General features: G+C 45.9%; 1 non-coding gene across 1 annotated transcript; it reads left to right on the top strand.

The window, feature by feature from the left end:
- The first annotated feature begins 8,564 nt into the window (after nucleotides 1-8,564).
- TRNAT-UGU (transfer RNA threonine (anticodon UGU)) lies at nucleotides 8,565-8,637 on the top strand. The gene has a single exon. It is a non-coding gene; the product is annotated as a tRNA-Thr (tRNA).
- The last annotated feature ends 6,619 nt before the right edge of the window (nucleotides 8,638-15,256 follow it).

The following is a 15,256-nucleotide window of genomic DNA, read 5'->3' as shown; positions in this document are numbered from 1 at the left end:
TCTAGAGGCGAATGGCAGAGAAGGAGCAACAAACGGAGGTAAGCAGACCGACTACACACTCACCCGAGGGACTGCTGCAACACTCCCAACAGTCGCCATCGTCTGACGGAGACAGACGATGGCGACGAAAACAACGAAGATCCCAGCGGGCACGCATACCCAAGCGACCGACTTTACCAAGAACAGTGCACCGCCGAGACAAAAAAACGCACCCTGCACAACCTAGCCCATCAACCTGGCAAGCAGAGGGAGCCCTCATGGAGCGATACTTAACCCAGCGCTGGGACCGGGCAACACCGAACAGATCTAAGCGGCGCACTCTCCCCCACACAACCAGTATGGACTTAACCTTACAAATGGGCATGCCACCGGGTAAGCTCCTGGTACATCTGCGGGACTCTGTAACACCTCAGCAGGGGGTCGGCTGACCCAGGCAAAGAGCGGATGCACATACTTTAGCAAGACGCAGGGACTGCACTGTTTAATCGTTAATTAGTTCTAATATGGTATTTTATTTAGGCACATACCCTGTGGTACGCTTTATTTAACCTCCACTTCTCTAGCCATGTTTTTCAGTGGTAGGGGCAAATGCTAGCATGATATGACTTAAACATGAAAAAATAATGTGTTCAGTGCATGAAGGGTGCCTAGACTGAGCCCAAACCTACATGCTCCAGCTGCCCTGTTCCTATTCCCAGGGGCATAATATCAGCAGTTAACTATCTTAAGTTCACAGAGTGAATCCCACTGTCGCTAAACATAGCCTGTATGTGTGTCTCCTTGGTTAATCTCACATGTTCAGCCTAAGCCCACAAGCATATTATTATATTAACGGCAATGCAAATAATCAGTACTGTAGTCACTCGCAATTAATATGTCTCACGAATGCCGAGATGATTATTTTACTTGTGTTGTATTTCAATTCATTCGTTTTATCTTTATTTTATGACAATTATTACGCTAAACCTGTTAGTAATATTATAGAATGCTTGAATAATATAAAAGGAGGCAGTCACTCTTAGGAGAGATGCATTGTGTTAGCATGATCCCAACCTGTATGACAACCATACATCCCCTTCTCTCTATTCTGTATCCCATTTACCAATTGCCTCAATAAAAGAAAGATTGGCAAAAACAAATCCGTTTTAACCCCTTCCCTGCCAGATCTGTTACAGCAGTGCATTTTTTTTGCCCTTAAAGGGTTACATTTGTTTTAAAAATCTGTGTCTTGGTCTGTCTTGGTCTGTCTTCGTCTGTTTTGATCTGTTTTGGTCTGTCTTGGTCTGTCTTGGTCAATCAATTTCCTTCCCCCAAATCTCCATTAGATTTTTGTGACAGGAGCTAGTTTTGGGATTGCTGTTTAGTCTGTTTTAGTAAAAAAACAAAAGGAAAAAAAATGTTTTGTGCTATTTTGTGAAGCTACAGCGCCATATAGGAGACCTGTCCTTTTCAGTATTCACAGTCGAATTTTGAGAAAAAAATCCACAAAGGCCTACCATTTGTAAAAGTAGACACTCCAGGGTATCTCATAAGGTGCATATTGTGCCTTAACATGCCCCCATTTTTTTACCAATATATGCCAAAGTATGTGGTAAAAAATATGTAACGGATCGCCTGGCACCCCGACTTGGTACCTCCGTTAATGGATGCTCCTAGTGCTTCTTGAGGACTCCAAGCACTCTGGCAGACACCACAATCACCGAATCCGAGAAACCTTTAAATTCTCCCAAGCATATGAATGCTGTAGACCATTGAATAGGAACCATACGAATAGGCTTGTACTCCTAGCAGTCAACTGGAACAGCATGCAATAAATCCTTCCCCCAATAATGAGACGACACATCACTTTGAGGGTAAAACAGGAACTCTGGACTGGCTCATCCAGCCTGGCTTTTATTTCCAACTCACACATACAGGCCACACCCAGGGGGAGGCATAAAAGAACCAATGACATAGATGTTACCTCCCACACATCCCCTCCCCTTAGTGTGACACATAATCCCATTATGCATACAGTGTAAAATATACTTTTACACAACTTTCATAACTTTAAAACCATACATCACATTCACATAAAAAATACATATCCACAATCAATCCATTCAGGGGAACAACATATTAAAAAAATGGCATGAATCCGACCAGGGGTTCAAAAGTTACTAAAAGTATCTTTTGTTCCTTTCTGGCTGGCAGAAAAACATCCCCACAATGCACCCTGGTTTCCTCCCTTCTGCCCTGGAGTTAATTGGAGAAGTAATCCAATTACCCAGGACTAAAGGCAGACTCCATTAACCACATGGTTGCAAAACAACATAAAACACTTTAAAATACATAAAGTCACATTTACACATAACACACAGACATTTCACCTATCCCCAGATAGCTGGGATCTGCACGCACAAAACTACCGAATAGCGCGCAGATCCTACTCACACAGTACAATTGCCATGGAGCTAAAGTCTTTCCCATAGTCTTTCATTATATGAATAGGCTCAATGGTATGGCTATCTGGGGTATCACATTCCCATAAAGTCTGGTCCATAGTCCAAAGGCAAGAGGCGGGCAATCAGCCCCCTCCAAGGACACGTGGCGGCTCGGTTTCGCCACACTTCTCCCCTTTACCCCCCAGACTAACAGGGTACTTGACCTCCTGCCGGTCAGTGCCCTTGTTAGTCCAGCAGCCCACCCACAAGACAGAAACAGCAGAGCAGCCCACCCACAATAAACAGTTACTACACCTGGGTGAGGGAGAATCTTGTCCAGGTTCAGGTGCCTCACCACGGCTGTGTGGGGGACTGGTAGGCTGCCTTGGTAGGTTGCTGAGGGGGCAGAGACCAGCGGTACTCTGTCCTGTTGCCAGCACTACCACGGGAGTAGTCTGGTTGGAGCCTGGTTGCTGGAGACCGACTGTCTCCCCTTTAAATACACCGCTCTGCTGCTGGAGACCGACTGTCTCCCCTTGAGTTACACCGCTCTGCTGCTGGAGACCGACTGTCTCCCCTTGAGTTACACAGCTCTGCTGCTGGAGACCAACTGTCTCCCCTTGAGTTACACAGCTCTGCTGCTGGAGACCAACTGTCTCCCCTTTAGTTACACAGCTCTGCTGCTGGAGACAGACTGTCTCCCCTTTAGTTACACAGCTCTGCTGCTGGAGACCAACTGTCTCCCCTTGAGTTACACCGCTCTGCTGCTGGAGACCGACTGTCTTCCCTTGAGTTACACCGCTCTGCTGCTGGAGACAGACTGTCTCCCCTTTGGCTAAACAGCCCTGTTGTGGGGGGGCAGGACCGACCGTCCCTACCCCCTGTGCTGGAAGTGCAGAGACCACGGTCCCATCTGCACAGGTGTGGGGCTTACAGTCTCCCCCTGGTACATTAAGCTGCCGCTGGGGAGAGGTGGTAACCAGCTCCTCTCCCATTAGAACACTCTGCCGCTGGGGAATGGAGACTGGGCTCTCTATTCCCTGTACATTAATGATCCGCCGCTGGGGAGAGGTGGTAACAATCTCCTCTCCCATGCATACTTCCCGTCTCTGCGGAGGGAGACCGACTGTCTCTCCTCCCAGCACAGAGTCCTGCTGTGGGGGAAAGGGGGCTGGGCTCTCTATTCCCTGCTGGATACTCTGCCGCTGGGGAATGGAGACCGGGCTCCCAATTCCCAACAAATCACACTGCCGCTGGGGAGGGAGGACGGCTCCTTCAGCTCCCTGTAACTTGGGCGCAGAGACCACAGTCCCATCTGCGCTGGTGTGGGGCTTACGGTCTCCCCTTGGTGGGTTAGGCTGCCGCTGGAGAGAGGGTGTAACAAGCTCCTCTCTCTGATTTGTAACCCGCCGCTGGGGATCTGGGCCGACTGCCCAGCATCCCTGTAGGGCCGGTAGAGAGACCTCGATCCCATCTCCACCTGCCATCTGTGGGTCTCTCCAGGACCAGTCTATGAGGTCCCCTACTTCTGCAACTGGTAGTGAAGCAGGGGGTACCTCTGTCGCGTTTTCCCAGCTATAGGCTAGCAGGTCTGGGTCTGCCACCCAGTTTTCCCGGTCTGCGTCCCTGCTCTGCGGCTGGCAGGAATTTAATAGTTCTACATAGTCCATCTCCAGCTCTCGTTCCATGGCAGCGAAACGGCGGAGGTCTTCTCCCAGACCAATAGATCTCGGGCCCTGTATCATCTCACCTCGGTAATGAAAGATAGCCCAGTACCGTGACTCTGCTGGACTGCCGAAGTCGACATCCTCCACTAAGGCTTTCCACAACAGGCCAGGGCTTGTGTAGTTATCCCCCTCTGGCTGGATGCCCTCTGCCCTCCACGTCTCTGGCTGGACAGTGCACCACCACAGTGCCCGGTATGAGGCGTCCAGGCTCAGTTCCCTTTCCACGAGGTACTCGAGTTGTCTTACCCGCTGCCCTCCAGGTTGATCTCCCAGAAGTGGCATCCGCCAGGCCATTTGTTCCTCCAACTGGTATGCGACACCAGGAAGGCGCTGCTGCCGTTGATACTGGACTTCCTCCAGGGCATCGTACCATAATTCTTTCCGGGCATTATCTCTCCATTCTAATTCACTCTCTTCCTCAGGTGTGTGTGTTGCCCAGGGGTCTACGAACCCCATTTTCCCAAATCTTTGTGTAGACAGGGACGCTGTAGGCACACTAGCGTCGCCCTCAATTTGTAAATCCAAACGTACTGTGTCTCCGAGCTGCTTTACCTCGCACTAGGACGCCATCCCACCGCTTGCCACCAATGTAACGGATCGCCTGGCACCCCGACTTGGTACCTCCGTTAATGGATGCTCCTAGTGCTTCTTGAGGACTCCAAGCACTCTGGCAGACACCACAATCACCGAATCCGAGAAACCTTTAAATTCTCCCAAGCATATGAATGCTGTAGACCATTGAATAGGAACCATACGAATAGGCTTGTACTCCTAGCAGTCAACTGGAACAGCATGCAATAAATCCTTCCCCCAATAATGAGACGACACATCACTTTGAGGGTAAAACAGGAACTCTGGACTGGCTCATCCAGCCTGGCTTTTATTTCCAACTCACACATACAGGCCACACCCAGGGGGAGGCATAAAAGAACCAATGACATAGATGTTACCTCCCACACATCCCCTCCCCTTAGTGTGACACATAATCCCATTATGCATACAGTGTAAAATATACTTTTACACAACTTTCATAACTTTAAAACCATACATCACATTCACATAAAAAATACATATCCACAATCAATCCATTCAGGGGAACAACATATTAAAAAAATGGCATGAATCCGACCAGGGGTTCAAAAGTTACTAAAAGTATCTTTTGTTCCTTTCTGGCTGGCAGAAAAACATCCCCACAATGCACCCTGGTTTCCTCCCTTCTGCCCTGGAGTTAATTGGAGAAGTAATCCAATTACCCAGGACTAAAGGCAGACTCCATTAACCACATGGTTGCAAAACAACATAAAACACTTTAAAATACATAAAGTCACATTTACACATAACACACAGACATTTCACCTATCCCCAGATAGCTGGGATCTGCACGCACAAAACTACCGAATAGCGCGCAGATCCTACTCACACAGTACAATTGCCATGGAGCTAAAGTCTTTCCCATAGTCTTTCATTATATGAATAGGCTCCATGGTATGGCTATCTGGGGTATCACATTCCCATAAAGTCTGGTCCATAGTCCAAAGGCAAGAGGCGGGCAATCAGCCCCCTCCAAGGACACGTGGCGAGGTCGGTTTCGCCACAAAATAATTTTGTGCATTTTTTACATACGGATTGCATTTTTGCTGGGTATTTTGTATATTTCATATGTGCCACTAAGTTCAAACCCCCCAAATTATGCTCAGCTAAGTCTTCTGAGTAAAAAGACATCCCCAATGAATGTCTTTGGCACTATTTTGTGAAGCTACAGTGCCATATAGGAGACAAGCCATATCAGTTTTTACAGAACTTTGAATTTTGATGCTGGGCCTATGTGCAATTTCCAAGCATCTTCGCAGGTTTTAAATTCAAACTACCCCACAAAGGCCTACCATTTCTTAAAGTAGACACCCCAGGGTATTTCAAAAGGCATATTTTGAACCTTAGCGTATTTTTTCCGCTAGCTTGTACCAGGTGTAGTGGTAATAAGCGTTTTTTCTGCCTTTTTGACACACAAAGTGAGTTTACACAGTATATTTTGCAAACCTTATGTGTGCTACGACTGTATAATACTTCATATGTTGCTCAGCTATGTCAGCTAAGTACAAAAATACCCCCGTATGTACCTTTGCCAGGTATATGTGGACATCGGAGGGGCACATTTGGGACATAGCCATTCCAGTTTTTTTCAAACTTTAAATTTTTACGCTGTGCCCATGTCCCATTTTAGAGTATTTTACCAGGCTATATGATCCAAATACCCCATAAAGCCATACCATTTCTTAAAGAAGACATCCCAGGGTATTTCAAAAGGCATATTTTGAACCTTAGCGTGGGATCATTTTTCCGCTAGCTTGTACCAGGTGTAGTGGTAATAAGCGTTTTTTTCTGCCTTTTTGACACACAAAGTGAGTTTGCACAGTATATTTTGCAAACCTTATGTGTGCCACGACTGTATAATACTTCATATGTTGCTCAGCTATGTGGTCTGAGTACAGCAATACCACCGTATGTACCTTTGCCAGGTATATGTGGATGTTGAAGGGGCACATTTGAGACACAGCCATTCAGTTTTTTTCTAACTTTGAAGTTTTACGCTGTGTCCATGTTCCAATTTGGAGTAGTTTAGATGGTTGGTTATTGAAACTTCCCCACAAACACATACTATTTATTAAAGAATACACCCTGGGGTAATTCAAAAGGCATATTTTGAACCTTAGCGTGGGATCATTTTTTCTCTAGTTTGTTCTAGGTGTAGTGGTAATGAGCATTTTAAATGTATGTTTTTACTTTTTTTTTTACTTTTTTACTTTTTAAAACTATTTTTTAAACTTTTGTTTAGCTTATGAATTTTTTCAGCTAGAAAAATATATTTAATTATACAATATTTAATTTAGTTAATTAAATAAATTGAACCCCTGAGGATTAAAAAATAAATAAAAGTTAATCGTCAGGGGTTAAAAAAAATTAGATCACAGTATAATACTGTGATCTGTGTTTTGATCACTGTAGGCAGTGATTGACTGGCAGGGAAGGGGTTAATTTGTATTTGGACTGGGTAAAGGGGGGTGTTTTTTTTTTTTTTTTACTTAAACATTATTAAAACTTTTTTTCACTTAATTTTTAACTTTTTAAAGCTTATTTTAAAACTATTTTAATGTTAACCCCTAGTTAGCCTAACACCAAACCCCCCAATTCCCCACTAACTTCCACTCTCCCCAGCTAGCTAAATATATAATTTTAAAATACTTAAATTAATTAATAAAATAAATTTAACCCCTGAGGGTTAAAAAAAGAGAATTAACCCTCAGGGGTTAAAAAAAAATCAGATCATAGTAAAATGCAATACCTGCCAATTGATCACTGTAGTCAGTGATCAATTGGCAGGGAAGGGATTAATTTTTTATTAAATGGTAAAGGGGGGTGGGATTTTAAATAAACTTTACACAGGGGGCAGCATCAGCACTGATCCATCTCCCTGCACTTCACAGTGAACCCGGAAGTGCAGGGAGGCGGAAGGTGCTGTCAGAGCGGGCACATGTGCTGGGACAGCCCGATCCTGTTTTCCCGGTCTGCCTCTAATACAGAGGCAGACAGGAGCACCATTAACCCCGCGATCGCCACGATTGCGGCGATCTGGGGTTAATTTTACCGCGTGACGGACAAGGTCCGTCACTCGTCGTTAAGGGTTTCCCCTGAGTGACGGACCTCGTCCGTCACTCGTCGTTAAGGGGTTAAAGTTTGTCAATGATATAGAATTACTGAATTTCATCTCTCTGCCAAATGTCTGACTTAAAAATTGAGAGTTTCTGGGGTTTATAGGATGGCTCAGATATGTCTGATATTATAATTTTGATGATATGTGATTGTATCTGGGGTTTATAGGGAGGCTCAGATATATCTGATATTATAATTTTGATGATATGTGATTGTATGTCTTTTTATATCTGAAAAAAACAATAAATATTTATAAATAAAAAATAAAAAATAAAAAAAATCAGATCACAGTAAAATGTAGTCCCTGCCAATTGATCACTGTAGTCAGTAATCAATTGGTAGGGAAGGGGTTAATTTTTATTTTAAACTAACTTTATTTTTATTTTCATCACTGATCCGTCTCCCTACACTTCACACACAACACGGAAGAGCAGGGAGGTGGATGGTGAGTCCCTGCAGCACATGTGCTCCCTCTGACAGCCTGTCAGAGCGATCAGTGCTGCAGGGGCAGCATGATCGGGTGCTCCCGGTCTGCCCGTTAACCCCGCGATCACCCGAATCGCAGAAATCTGGGGTTAACTTTACCGCATGACGGACCTGGTACTGTAGTAATGGAAAGGGGTTAACAGAAAGGGGTTAAAGGGATACTGTAGTACCAGGAATGCAAAGCTGAATAAATGTGTACTGAAGATATTGTTGTAAACATGGCTCCATAGCTCAGGGGTTAGAGCACTGGTCTTGTAAACCAGGGGTCGTGAGTTCAAATCTCACTGGGGCCTTGCTTTATATTTTAAACAGATACGATTTGGACATTTTAAGTTTCCTGAATAAACATGGCAACATTGCTTATAGGTCAAGTCCCCCCCCCAGCTGACAGGAGTAATTAATTAACAATTTAAGATTATATTAGCTTTAGTGTACTAATAATCTTAATTTTAGTAATGACAGGAGGCGAATATTTGCATATCTTTCTTTACTGAAAACTCCAGCAGCATAGAAACAGTAACAACCAATCAGAGAAAAGATATGGTGCCCATAAAAGGCCCTGTCTATGACATCACTTCCTCTTTCTTTGAAGCGAAACAATAAGTAACAACAAGAGACATAATGATATTACGTCAACAGTTCAACAACATATTAGACTATCCAACTCCAGTAGTTCCGCGATGCAGAGGTATGGAAGGTGAATCTTTGTCTCGATGAGAGGACGTTCACGCTGCAAGAAAAAGAAAAAGGTGAAAGGTTTCTGGCGTGATAACTTGTCCGCATACAATAAGCATTAAGCATCTGACATACCAACGAACATTAGAGTGTGAAACATATCAATATATATTAATACTAAAGCAATGATATTTAAGAATCTATAAACACAACATAATTCAAGGTTCGTGTCTAATATTCAACCTATACAAGACCCTCAAGATACAGGTCTAATTAGCAAACATACAAACCATAACGTACTTACCTTCCTGAACATAAGGGCATATTCTGGTCCACAAAAGGAAACATGGGAGGGATCCTATAGGGTGGGAAATATTCGCCTCCTGTCATTACTAAAATTAAGATTATTAGTACACTAAAGCTAATATAATCTTAAATTTTACCACATGACAGGAGGCTTCATATTTGCATTTTTAAAGCTTTGAATTGACCAATGTGAAGGAAGCATGAGATGTTGTCGAAATAGAACGTTCCAAACGTACTTTCTCGCGCCCTGACCGCGCAGCGTATAATGCCGGCTAGGGGAGCGTCGGCCTGAAATTTGCTTGTGAGACCGCCGCTCCCCTGACCGAGTGGGCTCCGAAACAAGGTTCGACGCCCGCGAAAGACAATAGCCAGCGGACCCATCTGGCCAGTGTTGCGGTAGTCACCGGTCCATGAGGGTTCACGTACGACGTCAGGAGGTGACCCGTCGAATGAGTTCGAAGGGGGGTATTGATATCGGCATACCCATTAGCATTCTGACCACGCATAGTGTGGTGTCTGACACTGAAGACGAATCGGACTTAGTTTGTCTCGACATGGTAAAGGCAACCCCGTCTGGTGTGAGAGAGAAGCCATCCATATCGCAAGCCCTAACGTCCGCCACACATCTAAATGAGTCGAGGCATAATAAGAGGGCTAGTTTGGCTGAAAGTTGTTTCAGTGACAAACCAGGATTGTCCGGCCATTCCCTAAGGGATCTAAGCACCACATCCACCTGTCAGCGGTGTGAGTACTTGGGTGCCAGGGGTCTCGATAATTCGGCACACCGTAGTAGTCGACAAAACCAGTGAATATTGAACTACTGGCCTGCCCTGTACCGGAACGTGCGCCGCCGATATGGTGGGTCAGATCGCGTTGAGGGATCGACATGACCGACCCACGAGACCAGGTGTGACAGATAGTAAGGATCAGCGTGACAGGTGCGGTAAAGGGGTCGGAATCCCTTTCCACCCACCAGTCACACCAGGCCGACCAGGCAGGAAATAGCATTTCCTGGTGCCGGGAGCCTACGAGTCCCATAGAAGGACTTAGTTGATGCAATAGGTCGTGGACTGACCAGGAGCCCCTGAAACCGTCCAGGCCACTAGTGCCAGTTGTCCTTCCCTGACAAGGGAGTGAGCTTCCCCTCGCGGGCCCGTCAGAAGTAGAGGAAAGTCAGGGAGTAGTAGAGGGTCTTCGCGAGACATCTCCAGGCGATCCGGGAACCGCGGTTGATTTGTCCGAGGGGTGTCATGAGCAGGAGCGATATCTTGTGGGTACGTGTGTATCGAAGCACCCTTGCTATTGTGGAGAACGGCTGGGACACATCCACCGCTTTGCATCCGGAGGAAGAGTCAAGGATCGTTCAGCCAATTCAAGTTTGTATGTGAAGTAATCACCATCGAAATTCCGTCCTCCTTTCTGCTGACCGTGAGATCCAGTGGTCGTAAGAGTGGCCGGTGCGTACGTATCTCGCCAACAGCTGTTGCATGGCCCTGTAGTGTAGTGGGCCAGGGAATATCGCTTGTATGGAGGGGGAGAGGAGGAGAGGAATCCCGCAATCCGGCTAGTATCCTGAGAGGAATCGTATCCAACCTTAGAGTGTGTCTGACCTCTATCCTCATAGAGGCGATCTTTGCCCTAGACCGACGCGGAACGTGGTTCTCCAAGCCGATGTCGAAACCGAGGAATTGGCCCAACTCGGATGGATAAGCGATCTTAGTTTGTGTACTACCAAATGTGTAAACCAGTCGTTATCGCTTAGGCGGTCTTGTAGAAGATGAATTTCCTCCATCTTGAAGTGTTTGTATACCACGTGGGAGTTCCATTGATGTAGCCTCCTGGCTTCTGCTTGACCAGGAAAACATTATCTGAGGAAGCCTTCCCCTCCGGTGCATATTGGATTGCGCCCTTCTTGAAAAGGGGTGCGGATTTCTCTGTCCACGAGGCGTTCCAGTTCTGCCAGCATGCGTAATGGAGGCGAAAGGGCGACCTGAACGGCTGTGATAAAAAATTCTGTGAGATAGCCTTGTAGTGTCTGGAGAATTGGAAACAGTCATCTATGTAGGTCGACTCACTAGTAGAGAAGCGAGTAAGAAAATATCCGAGGACTGTGTATACGATCTGGAACCTGTCGCCCAGAAGCGGCTGGCGGCTCGGTTCCGCTACCGACCAGTCCTCCCAAAAACATCTTTCCCCGTAGGGGAGACTTGAATAGATTTACGTGCTCCTTGAGTCCTGCCATGAACACTACTTCAAATAGTAGGCCTTGTGCTTTTGGGCCGAATTCTTGTCTTTCCTAAGTCCCATAATGTGTTGTTGATGCGCACCAGAACAGAATTGTGTCTGTCGGCGCATAGTACGTCATCCATTGAGCTCGGGCGCAACTACCACTTGTCTGGTAGCAGTGGTCTGGGGTATTTGGCCCTGAGGCGTGCGCATACTTCCATCCCCAGAGGGTTGCGCGGCCAATAGCGTTCCTCCAGGAACGGTCCGTCTTCGGTCACTCTGGTTTAGTGCCGCTATTGCTATCTCTGCCTCGGCCGCTGTCACAGAGTCAGGTTTCCCTAACGTACTTCGAGGAAGTGTCCATCAAGCGATGTGGGGCAGAGCCCATAACAGAACCTTCTCCACTGAGGCCGCTACAGCGGCGTTTGTCATTGCTTAGAAATCTTGGGAAGGTTGAGAGTGTCCACCATGACTCATTCCCGTCCTGTTTGGAGACAGTGGTAGTCAGTGGGAGTAGTGTTTGAGGATCAGCACGTAGGGGTGCTAGACTCCTGTTAGAACTGGGGATCACCCGGGTAAAATGGTTTGACTTGCCTGTTTAGTTTGTTTGAGTGTATGAATACCTGTGCCAAGTGTAGAGGGGTCACCTCTATTAGTGTAATCTGGCTACTGAGAGCCGCGGTGCAGGCGCGACTGACTGGTAGTGGTGTTAAGTCAGGTTAGCCGGGTCCACCACAAATGTACGCCAGAGCTGTATGTACGGTATTAAATTATACCGGTTGATTATAGAGGCGCGTGGGGCCTGTCTCCATAAGGTCTGTAACCGCAGGACCCACATCTGTTCGGGTGGATTTATCCCAGGTGGTGTGCCATGGTAACCCAGAGGACACTTACATCAAAGGTAATGGTCTGTCAGTGACCTCGCATGCATATCTGGGGGGTCATCCCAGGTGGCGTGCCATGAAAAAGTACCCAGAGGACACCCACATCATAATTATTGGTACCTTGCAAGTATTGCATGCATATCTGGGGGTCACCCCAGGTGGTGTGTCATGTAAAAAACAACCCAGAGGACACCCACGTTCAATACGTACCCTAGGCACCGTAAATATACATATACGTAGCCCTGTGAAGGGTACTACGCAGTACACTCAGTTTCCTTAGTGGTCCTGCCGTCAAACCGTATCCAGCATGGTACTGTTGCTTTAAAGTAAACTGACAGGCAGTGAGAGGGCTGTATATGCACGTAGTAAGTGAAATCAGGGCTGTATGTGTTTATCTCTTGAAAAATACAGGCCCTTGTGCATATCATCGGGGTTCACCCCGGGTGGTGTGCCGTGGCAATCAGAGGACACCCACATCAATTGAAATGGGCCGTCAGCACCCTTGCATGCATATCTGGGGGGTCGCCCCAGGTGGTGTGCCATGAAAAAATACCCAGAGGACACCCACATAAATTTTTTGCACCCTTGGGTACAGTAATGTAATATAACCCTGTGCCGGGTAATCAGTATAATAATCCCTTTGAAGGGTATTGCAGTCTTTGATCCCCTGAGGGGAAATAACGTTGCCTCAAAAGGTTGACTACCATTGCTATAGCCAGTGTGTAATTCCACAGCAGACTGAACTCTTGCTGAACTCTTGCTGCACAGGGGAGTTGAACTCATGGAGGAAAACTCCCAGTGCAAGCCTTTAACCACTGAGTGACCAGCGAGGCAGTATGGCAGTTAAGGTATGTATATCATATATAGTACAGCCTCCATACCAAAGAAACTCAATTGTGCAGGATGGAGAGTAATGCCTACCACAAACTTAAATTTGTACCTTAGAAACTGGTACATAGGTAAAATAGGACACTTATTAAACTAATAGGTTAAATTTAAACGTGGATAATGAATGTTATTTACAAATATGTGAGGAAAGGTCCTTATATATATCCTGCTTTTATTGCCAGTAAAATGACCTTGTTGGTCATGAAAAAATACCCAGAGGACACCCACATAAATTTCACCCTTGGGTGCAGTAATGAGGTATGACCCTGTATAGGGAAACCATATAATATACCCTGGATGGGTAAAGTGATACCACCAAATTCCCCTGAGGGGAGGAAATATAAGCATATGTCACTTGAAATTGCTTGTATCATATCAGCAGGGACACTGATAGCTTGTATAATAATAAGCCTTCAACTACAAATGTATATTATATGCATGCACTCCACTTGCCTCACTGAGGCAGATATACAGGAAAACGTAAAAAATGAAAAAATGAAAAACTTTTTCACCCTTTGGGGTAGGATGCAGAAATGTAACTCTCCCCTGCACCAGAACGAAAGTGGCTAGGGGAGAGAGCGGGGAGTCACCCTGAGGGCAATCCCCGGTACCGTGGCGGCGGTCGGGTGAATACCGAGTCGCCGTGATGGGAGAGAGACGGTCGCCGCGGATCTCGCGATAACCGTGAGATCCAAGATGGCCGCCGGCCGCGTGGGGAAGGGGTTCCCACTCGCGGCCGCTAGCGAGACGCAGAACGCGGCAATCACAAAGCAAACACAGTAATAACAATAACCCCGGCTACCCTCCACCCGTCCCCACCAGCCCCTGTATAATAGCAGGCAGGTCCGCGCGGCGAGCGAGGCACGGGCAGCCGCGCCGCCCGCGGATCGCCTGGAAAGTGTGGTAGAGATATAAGGCAAAATACAGGGACAGTTAGAGACAGAGAGGGGGAAAAACGGGTACAGGTAGACAGGGTATTAAGAATGTTAGATCAAAATAAAACGGTACAGAATACAGAATAACAAGGAATAACCAATATGAAGCATCAGGTAAAAAATACTCTGACCTGTTGATGGCTGGAGCAGCAAAGAAAGAGGAAGTGATGTCATAGACAGGGCCTTTTATGGGCACCATATCTTTTCTCTGATTGGTTGTTACTGTTTCTATGCTGCTGGAGTTTTCAGTAAAGAAAGATATGCAAATATGAAGCCTCCTGTCATGTGGTAAAATTCCTAGATTTTACTAGTAACATGACGTAAATTCATGATTTTATTAAAGACACGGAGGCTCCTATTATGCATATCTCTTTCTTTATTTCCTCAGCAGCAAAGATAGAGGAATATAAATATTATCAAAAATGAAAGAAAAAACTGTACAGGCATAACGAGTAGCCAATCACATAACAGAGGAAGTAGCTATATAAGTCCTGTGTCTCCCACAATCCCCCTCTTTCTTGCGCAACCGAAGACCAGGTAAGATAAACGATGTCCCACTTGATCCAAACAGGAAACGGGAAACAAAACGAGAACTTCAAGCTAAAAAAGATAGAAAAAATATGGTAATTTCCAAACTCAAAACTGTAGACTTACCAAACATAAACGTGAGGGATCTACATGAAACATGATTCTGAAATAGAATATATACATGATTAGAAATCAATATAAAACTGTCAAATCATCTAAGCATGATAAAACTACACGGTACAAAACCATGAACTCAATACAGACCCAATTGCCCACGTACTTGTATTGCATCGAAGCATCTCCGATCCCAAATCCACACCGGGAGGGCGGGAGGGAATAATACTCGCCTCCGTGTCTTTAATAAAATCATGACTTTACGTCATGTTACTAGTAAAATCTAGGAATTTTATTAAAGACACGGAGGCTCCTATTATGCAAGTTCAAAGCTGTGCTATCACCTGAGATGCGAC

The sequence above is a fragment of the Pelobates fuscus genome, chromosome 12 (assembly GCF_036172605.1).
Source record: "Pelobates fuscus isolate aPelFus1 chromosome 12, aPelFus1.pri, whole genome shotgun sequence".
Taxonomy (NCBI): Eukaryota; Metazoa; Chordata; class Amphibia; order Anura; family Pelobatidae; genus Pelobates; species Pelobates fuscus.
This window is presented reverse-complemented; position numbering and strand designations above follow the sequence as displayed.